Here is a 17847-nt window from a genome sequence, read left to right as displayed (position 1 = left end):
GTGAGCAGTGTCTGATTGACTGGGTTAAAAATAAAGTGCAGAGAGGGGTGAGAGTGTGTGCGTGAGTGAGTGCATGAGGCTGAGAGGCCAGAAACTGCGTTGGGATGCTGGGGCAAGTCTGAGGAATCTGGGGGAAGAGCCATATGTGAATAGATAGAGGGTATTTTTAGCAGGAGAAAATGAGTTAGTGTTAGATAAGAGAAACAGTGGAAACAGGAAGATATATGATATTCATAACCTCTACTTTGGTAAAACAGTTTTAATCTGTTGGGATTTTAAAAAAAGTGCCATGAGCTGGTAGATGTGGAAGTGTTCTGAATATTTTATTAATTTTGTTGCGTGTTCAGTACAATATAACATGATTGCAAGTGTGATATTGGATTAACATTTAAACATTTGGCAGTTTTAGCAGAATTACACATTTGAAATGCAAGCAGAAGAAATAACCCAAATTCCAGCAAGCACCAGAGTAGGACAGTGTAGTGTAGAAACATTTTGTGCAAAAAGGCTTATCATGTGCTCCTGGAAGAGGTGTGTTTTCACTGGTTTAGGCTGCATCCAAAAGCTTAGGCAGCTGACTTGCAGTCTTCCTGCCCTATTAGCCACTGACTTCTCAGGCAAAGTTTGCATTTGAAGGCACATCCTGAAACTGAGACTTCTGAGGCAGCATAATGGTCAAATGATCTAAACCAGTGGTTCCCAAACCTGTCCTGGAGGACCCCCAGCCCCGCACATTTTGTATGTTTCCCTCATTTATCACACCTGATTTAACTCATGTGCTCATTAGTAGAGACAGCAAGACCTGGAATGGGTGTGTCAGAAATAGGGAGACATGGAAAATGTGCAGGGCTGGGGGTCCTCCAGGACAGGTTTGGGAACCACTGATCTAAACTAAATAGAGAGAGCTTTGGTGATAACCAAGCAAATATTTAATCACTATACTAATTTCTTCAATAAAAAAAGTCAAAAGTTAAAAAGAAAATGTCAAAAAACTGTGACTGCCAGCCGCAACTTTCAGATCCCAATGTTTTCCTTACGCTCAAATGTCACGGAATTGCATGCACAGGATATGGACATCATAAACGGTGAAGGATACATGCTGCCTACAAAAATCAATCAGTAGACAGGATTTTACATGATCATTGGATTTGGACATACCTTGCTGCCGTTCTACCTTCATTTGCTGCCTGCGGAGGCAACATTTCTCAGCTTTCAGAGACAGCCTTATACAACAGTTCAATTAAAGTTTCAGTAAAAGTTAACATTCAGTACATTTTGTTGGCCAATAATATGTATATTTTTTACTTCCAAAATAAGCCAAAGTGTCAAGCTTTGCATGTCGCTAAGTGATGTACAGACTGAGAAACTCCACTCCTGGTTTTCCGATCCTGGGGTCAGATGCACAAGCTGTGCATAAGTTACAACTTAGCTCTTTACATGATCCTTCAGAGTACTAATTTAACTGGGCACTTATAGTAAAGGGGCACAAATTTACAGCTTACACACCACTAAATATTTTAGAGAAACTCTGACTAGGAGAAACGATTAATAAAATAGCAGATTCACTGCATTGTATTAGTAAGCTAATCTTGACATTTACACAGCATGTTTACCTTCCAATCCTTCTCTGGAGAGAGAAAAAACACAGACATTCTGACATTCAAAGAACCTGCTCCTTTCTTCAAGCCAAATAGCATGACAGTGATAGGCTACAAAGAGTGACGTATACAGAGTTGTTTAACTGATTGTCATAAAAGTCCCTGAGTTGGACGTATGACGGAAGTTGTCGGAAGCGCTGTACAGGTCACAGGACTTCACAAAATCAACAATGTCACCAAAGAAGTGTGTTTTGGTTGTGAGAGAAAGATAACCTTGCTTCACAAAGAACCCAGCATTAAGTGGAGCTGAGAGTTTTGCTCACGCATTACGTTGATGCGCTCTCGATATTTGTTATTAAAATAACCATAGAAACTGATAGTTACAATCACTCTTTAATTGGTTAAAATGAACGGAGAATACGGAGTAAAACTGCTTCAAATGTTTGTTTTGTTTGCAATAGGTGCTTAAGTGCATATAATGTAAACAACACAAATGTAGTGAATTCATAAATTCATTATTCATCATTCACTATACGCTATATTCATTATAGTGATTCAAAAGTTATCCAGGGATAATGCGATGGTGTATTGTGTGTGTTTAAATACATCTGTTTAGCTGTCCATTGATAGCTTGCAGACGATCTCTACGCAAAAGCTTTGCGTGCTCGTCACTCTTTAGCTCCGCTCACACGGCATGCCTCCAGGCGCTCGGCTGTTTTCGGAAAGACTCGGTACAGCATATGTATCTTTTATAAATATGATAAAACTAAAGACTTTTTTTGGAGACATGAAGGATGCTATACTACTCTATAGGTACTCAAGATTAACATGAGATTGGCAGAAACTTTATGTGATACCCCCCCTCCCTTAAAATCGGCATGAAACAAAAGTTGCGATAGTTTTTTGTTCCCTATTGTGATGTATATATGAGTGAAATGGCTTCTTGAACAAGATAAAATGTAGGACGGGACTTGATTTTATTGGGAGGGGAAGTTATTTTGATTAAAGAATATGAGGGCACATTCCCTTAATGAAACCCTGTTCTAGAAACCAATTTTTTTGTCTAAAATGTGGGACTTCAACTTATATAGCCACCATATACGTTCACAGTCTAAATCCAAACATCTGTCCATCTGATTGGAATCTGATCTAAATGATTGACTGTCCACACTGTGTATCTCAATATAGAGGCTGGTTATTAACAAACATTTCTTTTGAAATCTTCATTTTCAAGGTTCTATATGGTTCAACCCTATAGATATGGAGACCTCAATGCGGCTCCACGTTCAATTTGTTGAATTTTAATAATTTTCATTGAAAATGTGTAAAATTCAACATTTTGGACATGGAGTCACATTGGGATCCCTATACATGCGACTGAACCATATAGGGCCTTTAAAATGAAGAAAACAAAAGAAAAAAGAAAAAACAGAATCTAAAAGGATATTAAGATATCTTTAATACTTCTTGAGTTAAAGTCATGCAAACTTGGGGCAAAAAACAAAAGTGTCTTTCACTGTTGGCATATAATGCAACAAAGATTGCTAAAAATACAATATTTTCATAAATAAAAATAAAAAATCAAATTTTTTAGCCAGGGACCTTTGGTTGAGTTGAAATGGAATGACCCAACAGCAACATAGAGGGGTTTGCAAAACAAATGTTGTCTTACATCATGATGTGTAGCATTCAAACTATTTTTGTTACAAATCATTGTGAATGTGTGCATTCTAAAGTTTGATAGCTTCATCCCTTCATCAAAGTTGGGTACCACACAAGTCCACCAGTCACTGCTGTTGAGCCTGGTGAACATATTCACATTTTATGTGGTGTGAGAATGTGACATAAGCAAAAATCTATGCAAATCCGATCAGAGCAGTCAGACTGAAACGGATTTCCAGAAATGAGATTTGAGTAGGATTTCAAACTACTTATGAATATAGCTTTAAGCGGGTTTATAAAAATCAGATTTCATTTGCTATCTTTCATTTTTGCGATCGGATTTAACCTGACAGTCTGAAAATGGCTATTGAGCATTACGATTCCTCCAATCATTTTTTCTATGTCTGTTACCTCCTTAGGTCTTTCATATCACGCTTAGAACATGACTCGGCCAATCAAATTAGAGGACTGGGACTGACTGTTGTATAAAAAACAGGAATATGACACCTCTGTTTGACAGTGCTATGATCACAATGTCACATTCACTGAGACACATAAACACAGTGTAGTGGTTCAAGCTCAGTGACACACAATTCCACAATGTTAGCTGTTCTCACACACACACACACACACACACACACACACAAGGTCGTACAGTTCTAGCTGTGTCTGTACACAAAAACACAAACATCACACGGTTTGACCACAGAACACTTGCCCACACATGGATCACACACACAGAAGGCAGTGAGCAAACTAACACTTGCATCCCTCTCTTTGAGTCTGACAAAGAGTCAGTGCAGAAAAGAAGGTGAGGAAGAAAAGAAGGAGTGAGAGAGAAAAACAGCAGGAAAGTGAAGATGTCACCGCAAAACAGAAAAAGAGAGAAAGAATGAGGCAGAAAGGGAGTTAGGAAGAATCACAAAGAGACTTGTCAGAAAAAGCCAGAGAGAAGAAATGTGCCTGCAAGAAAAACAGAAAGAGGGAAACGTAGAGAGTGAGAGAGCCTGCTTTTGTGTAGTCTACTGTGCATTGAGAGAGTTTTATTTGGAGGAAAATGAAGGCACTCTGCAGTGACTGTGGATCATCAAACAGATGAGTGAGAAAATAACAGAGAAATGGACTGAAAGATGTGGGTCAGGGTTATGCAACAACTGCAAAAAGAACTAAAGAAGGGAAGAGTTTGTTACACATAGATGAAGCTGTAGATAGAGATGTATTACAGATAGATGCCTATAGACCAGTGCTTCTCAAACCTGTCTTGGGGACCTCACCCAAATCCAAAATCGCCCCTATAAAGGGCATTATTTGAGGGGACAGCCATTTGTAGTGGTTTCTGAAACCATAGTGGACATTATTGAGTGCACTCATTCCATCCCACATTGCACCGCATTAACAAGTGTACAACCGATGTACAATTAACAGCTGTCCGAATTCACTTATACGTTTTCATTCATTCCTTTTAAAATTAACTTGATTAGTGGACTAACGTAGGGAATAGTGATTGAAGGTTTAGGGGGCGATTTCAGATTCAGCTGAAGTCTTGCAGTCTCTACTAATGAGCTGAAGAGTTGAATCAGATGTGTTAGATATGGGAGACATCAAAAATAACTACTGATTGATAAAGATATGGATACTGTGGATAAAGATGCCTATAGATTTACAGAAAGATAGATAGATATACAGCCTATAGAGAAGTGGTACCCAACTGGGTCACAGGTCTTTAGCAAATGCAATTAAAGGGTTAGTTCACCCAAAAATGAAAATTCTGTCATTTATTACTCACCCTCATGCCGTTCCACACCCGTAAGACCTTTGTTAATCTTCAGAACACAAATTAACATATTTTAGTTGAAATCCGATGGCTCCGTGAGGCCTCCATAGGGAGCAATGGCATTTCCTCTCTCAAGATCCATTAATGTACTAAAAACATATTTAAATCAGTTCATGTGAGTACAGTGGTTCAATATTAATATTATAAAGTGGCGAGAATATTTTTGGAGCACCAAAAAAACAAAATAACGACTTATTTAGTGATGGCCGATTTCAAAACACTGCTTCAGGAAGCATCGGAGCATAAATGAATCAGTGTGTCGAATCATGATTCAGATCGCGTGTCAAACTGCCAACGGCTGAAATCACGTGACTTTGGCGCTCCGAACAGCAGATTCGACACACTGATTCATTTATGCTCCGAATCTTCCTGAAGCAGTGTCTTGAAATCGGCCATCACTAAATAAGTCGTTATTTCGTTTTTTTGGGCGCTCCAAAAATATTCTCGTCACTTTATAATATTAATATTGAACCACTGTACTCACATGAACCGATTTAAATATGTTTTTAGTACCTTTATGGATCTTGAGAGAGGAAATGTCATTGCTCCCTATGGGAGCGGCATGAGGGTAAGTAATAAATGACAGAATTTTCATTTTTGGGTGAACTAATCCTTTAACTATATAATCAAGCTTATTTAGAATAGCAAAATAAATAGAGAAAACAAAACACTTCCCATTTAAAATTTAAAGTCAGAAATCTAAATGGAAACAACCATTTCTTCCCTTTTGTGACATATTCAAGTGATAAGGCTTATTCAACAAGAAAAACTGTAGGGCGGGACTTCATTAGATCATTGTGATTTGCTATTGGTGCGATCGCTTGTGAGTGACAGGTTGTTCTGCCTTTGTGCCGGTAAACAGAGAAGAGATGTCATTGCAAGAGGGAGGGGAAATTATTTTGATTTAAGACTACGAAGGCACGTGAATTTAAATAAAATTATGATGTGCATTGATATATCATTTATAATAAATACTGCAGTATTCAGTTAAAAAAAAAAAAACGAGAATTGTCAATTTTGATTTCACGGTGTATAATATTAATAAAGACATATTTGTTTACTTTTACAAAGACAACAGTGGTAACAACTTAAAGCTGCAGTTAATCATTTTAGATAGCTTGAGTATATAAACAATTTTGTTATACCATGATGAAATACTGAGGATGAAAACCGCAGCACAGTGACGCAACCTTTTAAAAGATATGCTTTATAAAAACATCAGTGACGTTCAGCTTCTTAGTGTAGATGCGCATTTTGCACTTTGAAATACATAATTAATAAACCGTCTCGCCCTGGACAGAGATCTGAGAGTGCCAGATGAACATTTCAGCCTCTTTTATTCACGCACTGAATCGCATGGAGGTCTTTTCATGCTTGTATTATTCTCAGCATGGTGTACGACGGTGACACAAACCAGAGTACGCTACGTGGGAAAAAAAGCTTTTCAAATGAAAGCAAAGTCACATCAATCATTTTGACTACAAAGCATCTGAATGCGCCACTATAGGCTGCTTTTGTTTTGTTTTTTGCTTGGTTGATGTCATCACATACACTAAAAGAAAGCAGTAGTGTTGATTTTAGTATTGTGACACAGTCAGTGTATGTGTACAGTCAGCTTAATCCTGTACCTTTACCATTTGATTTACTCTGGCCCCCAAAACAGTAGTATAAGTATACATAAAACAGGGAATTCTGGGAATGTCAATTATGGATTTTCAGTGTAAATTATAAGATGACTTGCTCTGTATTTAACAGTAAATTTAACAGTATTTCACTTCAAAATTACATGAAATGTCCAGTTAAATTTATTATATTTATCAATATTTTACACTTCATATGTAGTTCTTCATTATTACTATGTACGTGTGGCACCCCAAAAGTGTGGAGGAATCATAACCGATAAACTTCTTATGATTTTTCTTTTGTTGAAAAAAGGATGCTCATGTTATCTTTCCTTAAAGGTGCCCTAGATTCAAAATTTGAATTTACCTTGGCATAGTTGAATAACAAGAGTTCAGTACATGGAAAAGACATACATTGAGTTTCAAACTCTATTGCTTTCTCTTTCTTATGTAAATCTCATTTGTTTAAAAGACTTCCGGAAAACACGCGGATCTCAACATAACACCGACTGTTACATAACAGTCGGGATCATTAATATGTATGACCCCAATATTTGCATATGCCAGCTCATGTTCCCAACATTATGAAAGGGATTAGACAAGGGCAGCCAGTAACGTCTGGATCTGCACAGCTGAATCATCAGACTAGGTAAACAAGCAAGAACAACAGCGAAAATGGCAGATGGAGCAATAATAACTGACATGATCCATGATAGCATGATATTTTTAGTGATATTTGTAAATTGTCTTTCTAAATGTTTCGTTAGCATGTTGCTAATGTACTGTTAAATGTGGTTAAAGTTACCATCGTTTCTTACTGTATTCACGGAGACAAGAGCCGTCGCTATTTTCATTTTTAAACACTTGCAGTCTGTATAATTCATAAACACAACTTCATTCTTTATAAATCTCTCCAACAGTGTGTAATGTTAGCTTTAGCCACGGAGCACAGCCTCAAACTCATAGAGAATCAAATATAAACATCAAAATAAATACTTTACTCACATAATTCGAAGCATGCATACAGCATGCATGACGAACATCTTGTAAAGATCCATTTGAGGGTTATATTAGCTGTGTGAACTTTGTAAATGTGCTGTAATATAATCGAGAGCTCATGTGGCAGGGAGCACGCGAATTAAAGGGGTGCGTAGTTAATGATGCCCCAAAATAGGCAGTTAAAAAAATGTATTTAAAAAAATCTATGGGGTATTTTGAGCTGAAACTTCACAGACACATTCAGGAGACACCTTAGACTTATATTACATCTTGTGAAAAAGCATTCTTGGGCACCTTTAAAATAAACTGCATCTAATTTGATATTTATGTTTTTTTAAAGGGTTAGTTCACCCAAAAATTCTGTCATTCAGGAACTCACCGTCACACTCAAAAAAATAGCTCTTTGGCTGAACATGATTCAATCATGGACAGTGACCGAAACAAGTAAAACCAAATAGAATAAACCACGCATAACTAACTAGAATCAATTGTGTTCATTTAACTTGAATGAATGGTTTTAGTTTAACTTGAATGAATGGTTTTCATTTAAATTGACATTCAAATAATGATTCCCGTTTAGTCCTGTTTTACATAAACTAAATATAAATTTCTTTACACGTACAATGTGTTGGCAGGTGTTGGCAGTCCAAAAGTGATACTGGTTTCACCCAGTGGTGACTTTATTATTAAAGCAATTTGAATTTTTGTTAGCAGGTCCTCAACCCAATCACAAGCTCCACACTTTACCACAATCAAGTGAAGTAACATGTGGCCAAGTATGGTGACCCATACTCGGAATTTGTGCTCTGCATTTAACCCATCCAAGTGCACACACACAGCATGAACACACACACCGTGAACACACACCCGGAGCAGTGGGCAGCCATTGCTGCGGCGCTCGGGGAGCAGTTGGGGGTACCGTGCCTTGCTCAAGAGTCTCACCTCAGTCGTGGTATTGAGGGTGGAGAGAGCGCTGGATATTCACTCCCCTCACCGACAATCCCTGCCGGACCTGAGACTCGAACCCATGACCTTTTGGGTTACAAGTCCAACTCTCTATCCATTAGGCCACGACTGGTAACCTTTGGTAACTTTGGTAACCCCCAAAACACAAACATAACTGAAACAGAAACTTTTAAATACCAACAAGACAGAATATTAAACTGTTGTGAAACAGAAGACCCAGAGGCGACCCAGAGGCGAAAATGCAGGTTCACAGAGTTTAATCACCAGTCCAAACTGAATAACTGAGGCAGACTGTCAAGCGGCGTCACAAAGGGGAAAAAACAAGAAAAAGTCCTAGGCGATGGTTGGCAGAGAACAGTTGCTCGATCTTGGATCTGGAGGCATCTCGGGTTGTTGATGGAGAGACAACGGCAACATCAGGTATTTAATCATCTGACAAAGACGTGGAAAACAAGGAGAAAATAGCAGAGAAAATCAGAGGGAAAGAGCAACAGGTGTAACAGCAATCAGCGCGAATGCCGATAGCAATGACAAGCAGCTGAGTTCAATAGACAATGAGAGCAGAGGAAAAAACAAGATAATCAAACCCGGCTCATGACATGAACATTTTTCGACATTTACCCTCCCAATTCAGCCCATTTACAAAGCAGAAAGTCCTGTTTGACTGGGTTACTTGATTGAAACATATTATTTCAAAATGAAAACATCAAGCTACACTGTAAAAAATGACCGTGATTTTAACAGTAAAAGACTGTAAAAATGCTCCGGTGAAAAACTGTCAATTGGTTTACAGAAAGTTTCCGTACTATATACGGTGAATAACTGTAATAGATCTAACGGTACATTTAATGTAATTTTACGGTAAAATACCGTTAAATTCACAGTTTTTGGAAGTGAAAAATAACAATTCATTGTAAAATTTACAGTGAAAAAACGTAAATTGACATTCCCACAATTCCCTTCGTGACACTTCACATTTGATATATTTTCGTTGAAATAACTCTGATTCTTCTTAGTTTTTATCATTTTTTTCTAATCAGTTATGTACATTAGGGTTTTATGTTACATCTAATGTTGTTAAATTAATGTTTATTGCATTTGTAAAATTTCATGCATGTTACCATGATGGTGTTTAGTGTGTGTGTGAATGACACTGTGTGCACCTTCTATATGTTAGTGTTGTACTTCTCAGCTTGTGGAAAATCTGCTTGTGATGAACTTTGATTCATCATGTAACTCTTATCACCACTGTGTTTGGTGACTGTCAGTGTATTATAAAGGTACAAAACAGATATTAGTACTTCATTAGATTGGTAAATTAACATTATATCAGTTAATGAAATACGTTATTTTACCGTAAATTTAACAGATTTTTTTTTACGTTGCTACTGTATTTTTTATGGTAAAGTTCTGGCAACCACAGCTGCTGTTTTTTTACCGTAAATTTTACTGGGATTTTTTTTACAGTGTAAGTCGAAAAGTAACTTATCTTCCAGAATCTGGCAATAAGTTTTGGAAGATCATTTTTAGTCCATCTCTGCAAGACGGACATTTCAGGATAAGAGATGGACTAAAAGTGAACTCCCACACCTTACTGCCAGATTCTGGAAGAAAAATTCTTCAAACAGTGGTACAAGTGGATGTGGTGCTGGTCCTTCAGGAGTCACTCTCAAGCTGTCTGTCTATAAGGCCTATAAAAACCCAGTCTTCATGTATTTTATAACACTTCGGCTTGTGATTCTTATTAAGAGCGGGTCATTTTTTAAGGATTCTTTACCTAACCTAAATCTCTGAGATCCTGACACCTCACACTTCTGGAGACTCCAGGTAGGTTGCAGTTCTGGAAAATGGTGGCGCTGGAGACTAAAGGGATCCTGATGGTTTCACACTTAATTCTTCACCTTAATTCTTAATTATTTTGCAGTTAACATGTGTCTTCTCTTTTCCAGCTGTTTTTGTATGACCTCGCTGACCCAATGAGCATTTTGCTGTTCCTTGGTCATGCTTTAACTTTGCAATTTCTAGTACTGCATTAGTATCGCGTCCTTCTCATGAGTATTTAATAATTTTTGACTTTTCAGTCTGAGTTAAATCTCTTTTTTGGCTCATTTTGTCTGTAAAAGCAAACCTGCCTAATAATTCTGCACACCTGAATATAAGGCTGACCGATATATCGCATGCGATTGTCACGCGCATTTCATCAGTAAAGCCGGTTCCCTGATTACCGCTAAATCGCCATCACCTGCTTTCAAATGGAGCGCCATTTAATAGACAGAGCCGTAGATCACTGACAAGCCACGCAATATTGCGTTTATATCGCAGATGAATCGCCTTCGATAATGAACGCGACATTGCGTAGCTTGTCAGTGAACTACGGCTCTGTCTATTAAATGGCGCTCCATTTGAAAGCAGGTGATGGCGATTTAGCGGTAATCAGGGAACCGGCTTTACTGACAATCGCATGCGATATATCGGTCAGCCCTACCTGAATATAAGGCATTTTTCATTTCCAGCCTTCATGAACAATTATATATCACTTATAAATGATTAAAAACAATATTAATAGTAGTTATTAAGATTGATGTGGATTGGAATTGGAATTGGTAAAATGTGCTTGGAAAAAAAATATGATCAGAAAATCAAATTGCCTAATAATTCTGCACACAGTATATATATATAGAGTGCATGTTATTCCAAACCCATAATACCTGATGTAGAATAAGGCACTGAACGTAAACAGCGTATGAGAAGAACACAGAAGAAAATATGTTGTTGAATAAAGTCTTTTTTTTTTTTTTTTTTTGTGAGTATTCTCGTCGCTTCATAAAATTAAGGTTGAACCACTGCAGTCACATTGACTATTTTAACCATGTCTTTAGTACCTTTCTGGGCCTTGAAAGTGGTGATTTTGTTGCTGTCTATGGACAAGTCATATACCTCATCGGATTTCATCAAAAATATCTTAATTTGTGTTCCGAAGATGAACGAAGGTCTTAAAGCTGTGGAATGACATGAGGGTGAGTAATTAATGACAAAACTTTCATTTTTTTTGGATGAACTAACCCTTTAAGGCAACATCCATACATTTCTAAGTGTCATTTAAGTGTTCAAATTGTTGCATTGTTACAGAAATTGATGAAATCAGTAAAGGATGGCCAGTGCAGAGTGCATGACAGCTGTTTTAAAGACAGCGTGAATAAGTATGAGAAACATGGAGAGGAAGTGGGTCTATAAGTAGGCAGAGGAGAAAGAAAGACAACAATTAACTAAATACAATGCTTCTGTCAAGACAGACAGGAAAAGTCTGACAGCTTGTCGCTCTCTTTTTGTCTGAAGCGTGACTTGACGTCTTTAACTAATTATAAACTTGTGTTGTCATAGCAGGCAGTGATGTATAAGGCTGAAGAACTTTCCAGATGCAAATGGGTGTTTCTTTAACTACGGGCACTTTTACGTCCATTACAACGTTTTTTTAATTTATTTGTATTAGTTCACATTAAACAATCTTGTTTTAATTTTTTCAATGTGATCCTCCTAAAAATATTAATTATTCAATGTAGAATCATTAGACGTAAACTTAATTGTGTGAAAATGATTTTATCGGTTACACAGATTATGACTGTCCCTCAGTTATGGTGTGATAGCAAAGATTTCTTGCTACTAATAAAGATTACAATTGCACTTGTTTACCAAGGACCCAACAGTGCTGGTGAAGAGAAAGAATATGATGAAATATGAGACTTGAAGAAAATATGGTATGAGAAATATGAAATATGTGATCTGAGAAGTAAATCTCAAGGGAAATATCACTTGTGAATAGAATATTTTCATTGCGAGTCATAAATAAAGCTATAACTTTGTTAAAAAATAAAAAAATAAATAAATAAATAAATATTATATATATATATATATATATATATATATATATATATATATATATATATATATATATTTTAATTGTGTATTTAAGATCTAAAATAGTGGTTTAAGATGGAAATGCAATTTGTTCATAACAGGTTAGGGGGGAAAATTACAGAATTTTCACTGCTGGACATTAATATTAGTAAAATGGGTAACACTTTACAATAAGGTTCATTAGTTTACTACCTTAGTTAACATGAACTAATAATAAACTGCACTCATACAGGATTTATTAATCTTTGTTAATGTTAATTTCAACATTTACTAATAAATTATTAAAATCTTGTTAACATTAGTTAATGCACTGTGACCTAACATGAACAAACAATGAACAACTGTATTTTCATTAACTAACGTTAATGAACATTAGTGCAGTAACAAATGTATTGCTCATGGTTAGTTCATGTTAGTTTATACATTAACTATTGTTTAACTAATAAACCTTATTGTAAAGTGTTACCGAAAAATGTTAGTGTGTTTGAAAAGTGTTGTAAAAGTTTTTAAAACTCTTTTAACTCTGTTGAATTTAAGGTTTGGGTCTTTCTGTGACTCTATTGAACAATTATCTTACATTATTTTAGCCCCATGATCCAACTGGGATTGTTGTAAAGCCCTGGATAACTCCTTGTTTCTTATGTAATCATGGCAGCATTATCATTATATTTTACAATCTTCAAGATGAGCCACTTGAGCCAACCTTAATGCTTTAGACAAAAGCAGTATCAATTTTCTGCCGAATCTCTAGTGGACACTTTGTTTTGAATAACCCAGCAACTGTGTCTAAGATGGATTTCATCTAATCAGAGCAATCAATGCACATTTTCAGAGGGGCTATTGGAGCAGATGCTCTAGTCATATAAGCCAATCTAATAAAGACATCATCCACATTTTTTTCTGCCATAGACATTCTAAAACACATATATAACACATTTAGAAGTTATTTACACCTATAGACTGCAAATATGCATAAATATTCATGGAATTAATTGATGAGTGTGAGGTGTGATGACAGTTTACATTAGCATGGGAGGCTCCTGATACTACGACATCAGAATTCAAATATGTGAATTTATACATGGATTAAGGTCATAAAACACAATAAATAGCCAAATATTGATAATAAAGATATAACCTACAAATGATGCACACAGGAAGAGGAAGAGTCATTAAAACACTACCGGCACTGGTGACAAAAGCAGCATGACATAAAGAGTTTAGGAAGGAAAAAATAATGAGCAAGTGAGGGAAAAAGAAATAAAGAGAAAGAGCGAGAGTAAAGGTACCTCAGGGGATTTTAACATTTGATTGTGGTTGTACATCATTAGATTCTCCTGAAATCTGATTACAGTGCTCTTGGCTTTATTGTAACTATTCTTGTACCTATGCTGAGGGAGTTACTGTAGACGGGAACAGAACAGTGACGGCCTCAGCATATGAGGTCACGTCAATAATGTAGTACATACATACACTGCTCAAAAAAATAAAGGAACACTTTGAAAACACATCAGATCTCAATGGAGAAAAATATCATGCTGGATATCTACAGTATACTGATATGGACTGGGTAATGTGTTAGGAACAAAAGGATGCCACATCGTTTGATGGAAATGAAAATTATCAACCTACAGAGAACTGAATTCAAAGACACCCCGAAAATCAAATAGAAAAAAAATGATGCAGCAGACTAGTCCATTTTGCTGAAATTTCATTGCAGCAACTCATAATGGTACTCAGTAGTTTGTATGGCCTCCACGTGCTTGTAATGAGACGACAGATGGTGTCCTGGGGTATTTTCTCGCAGATCTGAACCAGGGCATCACTGAGCTCCTGGACAGTCTGAGGTGCAACCGGGCGGTGTCGGGTGGACCGAAACATAATGTCTCAGAGGTGTTCTATTGGATTTAGGTCAGGTGAGCGTGGTGGCCATTCAATGGTATCAATTCCTTCATCCTCCAGGAACTGCCTGCATACTCTCGCCACATGAGGCCGGGCATTGTCGTGCACCAGGAGGAACCCAGGATCCACTGTACCAGCGTAGAGTCTGACAATGGGTCCAAGGATTTCATCTCGATACCTAATGGCAGTAAGGGTGCCATTGTCTAGCCTGAACAGGTCTGTGCGTCCCTCCATGGATATGCCTCCCCAGACCATCACCGACCCACCACCAAACCGCTCATGCTGAACGATGTTAAAGGCAGCATAACGTTCTCCACAGGTTCTCCAGACCCTTTCATGTCTGTCACATGCTCAGGGTGAACCTGCTCTCATCTGTGAAAAGCACAGGGCACCAGTGGTGGACCTGCCAATTCTGGTGTTCAATGGCAAATGGCAATCGAGCTCCACAGTGCTGAGCACAAGGCCCTCTAGAGGACATCAGACGTCACCCTCATGAAGTCTGTTTCTGATTGTTTGGTCAGAGAAATTCACACCAGGAGTCTGCTGGAGGTCAATTGGGTAGGGCTCTGGCAGTGCTCATCTTGTTCCTCCTTGCACAAAGGAGCAGATACTGGTCCTGCTGATGGGTTAAGGACCTTCTACGGCCCTGTCCAGCTCTCCTATAGTAACTGCCTGTCTCCTGGAATCTCCTCCATGCTCTTGAGACTGTGCTAGGAGACAGAGCAAACCTTCTGGCAACGGCACGTATTGATGTGCCATCCTGGAGGAGTTGGACTGCCTGTGCAACCTCGGTAGGGTCCAGGTATCGCTTCATGCTACCAGTAGTGACACTGACCCTAGCCAAATGCAAAACTAGTGAAAAACAGTCAGAAAAGATGAATAGGGAAAAAAATGTCAGTGGCCTCCAGCTGTAAAACCATTCCTGTTTTGGGGGTCTTCTCATTGTTGTCCATCTAGTGCACCTGTTGTTAATTTCATTAACTGACCAGATCAATATCCCAGGAGTTTAACTGACTTGGTGCTATTCTCTGATTATTTTTTAACATTTCTCACTGCGCCTCCATTTACTTGATATTGACAAATGGGACATTAATTTCTTTAATTGGCTGAAATTAGTTTTTTTGTTGTTGTTTTTTTTTTACTTTGTCCTCATTCTCATACATTTACATTTCCAGTGTGCAAGAAATACTTAATAAAGAATATTTTTTATAAATAATTTCGGGGTATGATCCACTTATGTTAGTATATCACATCCAAATTGCATTTTGGCAGCTCACTATATTTCTCTAGACACAGCGAGCTGCCAAAATACAATTTGAGTTTGAAAGATATTTGGATACTAAAATGGATATATCCATCTATCGTCTGTGTTTGGAAGGGAGTAAATTGCCCCCCCCCCCAATTATGTTTTATTCCTGTGTGTGTCTTTTTTGTTTAGTCAACAATGAAATTAATTTAATATTGAGATGCCGGTAATTTTTAAGTCACAATGAAATGGAAATAGTGACAGATCTTTTCTTCATATCGTGACACACATTCGAGTGAAAGTCTTTTGTTTCACCAGAAAATGTAATTAAAGTTATGAAAGATTAAAAATGAAACACATTAATGAATTATAATTATATAAAATATAAAACATTTAATTTACTTATGTTGTTTAGTAAATGTACTTTTTAAGACTCCAAAACCTTTTCATTTGATTCCTTTAATTCTTAAAAAAGTATGTTAATACAAAGTAAAAAAAGTATGTTGTTCCTAACCTGTATGACTTTACATCTTCTGCAAACACACACAAACATACTTTTTTAAAGAATGCAAACAACATTTAACCCCATTTGTACTTCACAGAAGAAAGAAAGTCATACAGGTTTGGAACGACATGAGAGTTAGTAAATAATGCAGAATTTTTATTTTGGGGTAAATTTTCCCCCTTAAATTAGGGATCAGACTCCTCCAAACCACCCTTTCGCCCTCAATTCGCTTCTGTACCACGCAGGAAACCAATGAGGGTCATGACGCAAGTCTCTAAAGTTATCAGTGCTGATTTTATTCTGCTATCTCTATGCAACAGGGCAAAGCAAATCTGTGATTGTATGTGGGCTGCCACTGTAGAGCACTCCCTTAGGGCACTACAAAGCCACTCTTGGAACACTACAGGGGATACAGCTTTCATGCATTAGGCTGCTGGCCCGCACACTAATCAAGCCTTATGCGCAACATCCCTCTAAGTGCAGTCCCATATCACTCTTGTGCCACTATCTATGAGTCATGTGTCGCTTCTCTCCCATGTTTTTAATTCCATGAACTCCTCCTTTCCAACCACACTCAGTACTTCCTCCTTTTCCTATTCTTCCCCCGTCACGGTCTTTTTGTTGTCGCTTTTTCATTCATTTTCTTAGACAACTGTACCACGACCCAGATGCTGTCAGTCATGGCATTCACTTGTTTGTTTGTTGGCGATAGGGTAATATACATGAGACATGAAAACCCTCACACACACTCACACGTCCAGCTGGTAGGTGTAGGTGGAGCGGGGAAAGCCTGTTCGTCCAGTCATCTTGAGTTTTTGTGGAGGTGGAGAGGGAGGGAGGAAAAGAGAGAGGTGTCCAGAACATGAGCGAATGGAGGAGGTGCTAAACAACAACATGGACATCCTCGGGTCTACCGTTGTCTTTCGGTTTGTCTGTCCGTTTATTACCAGGCTCTCTGGAATACTTGATTCTGGTTGGTCAGTCGTGGCATTGACGAGGCAAATACTTCTGAATAATGACTAACGTCCAGGGCAGCGCAGTATAACTGACCACTCACCCTGAAAACATGTTTCCTACATAGCTATGCTTGTGTTTCCTCTCTAAATGGTCTCTACAAGAAAACTAAGAAGTCAGACTGATCAATACTGATTGAATTCAGTTTTCCTACACATATTTTATTTTCACATATAATAACTTCAACTCAAATCAATATTTCGTGTCCATCTATTTGTTTCATTTGCGTCAGTGTCCTGATTACCTAGACTAATGAACATTTGACTTTAGATTATCCCATTCCAGGAATAGAATAAATGATTAAGCACTCTTCACATATACACTTTTAATAAGTCTTTATGTGATATATAAATACATATATAAGGCTTAAGGTTTAGCTGAGTCCAGGAAGCTGGCCACATGTTGCCATGACCAAATTTGGTATTGGTTTGTCTTTCAGCAGTAAGTTACAGTAATTGCTATAGTCTCCCGTTATCAAATCCCTTAACGATTATCTAAGTGTTAAAGCTTTATATTCTATATTTGAAGTCATGACTCTTATGTCTCTAGAGCATAAAGTCTCCCCTGCAAACAATGCGTTTGTT

At 37.5% G+C, this 17847-nt stretch overlaps 1 long non-coding RNA gene across 1 annotated transcript in view; it reads right to left on the bottom strand.

The window, feature by feature from the left end:
- The window catches only part of LOC125272228, a 45590-nt gene that overhangs the window by 6590 nt on the left and 21153 nt on the right, over nt 1-17847 (bottom strand). The gene's annotated exons all lie outside the window — the stretch shown is intronic.

This window comes from Megalobrama amblycephala, linkage group LG7 (assembly GCF_018812025.1).
Source record: "Megalobrama amblycephala isolate DHTTF-2021 linkage group LG7, ASM1881202v1, whole genome shotgun sequence".
Classification (NCBI taxonomy): domain Eukaryota; kingdom Metazoa; phylum Chordata; class Actinopteri; order Cypriniformes; family Xenocyprididae; genus Megalobrama; species Megalobrama amblycephala.
Note: the sequence above shows the minus strand (reverse complement) of the source record. Positions and strands in the feature narration are given on the sequence as shown.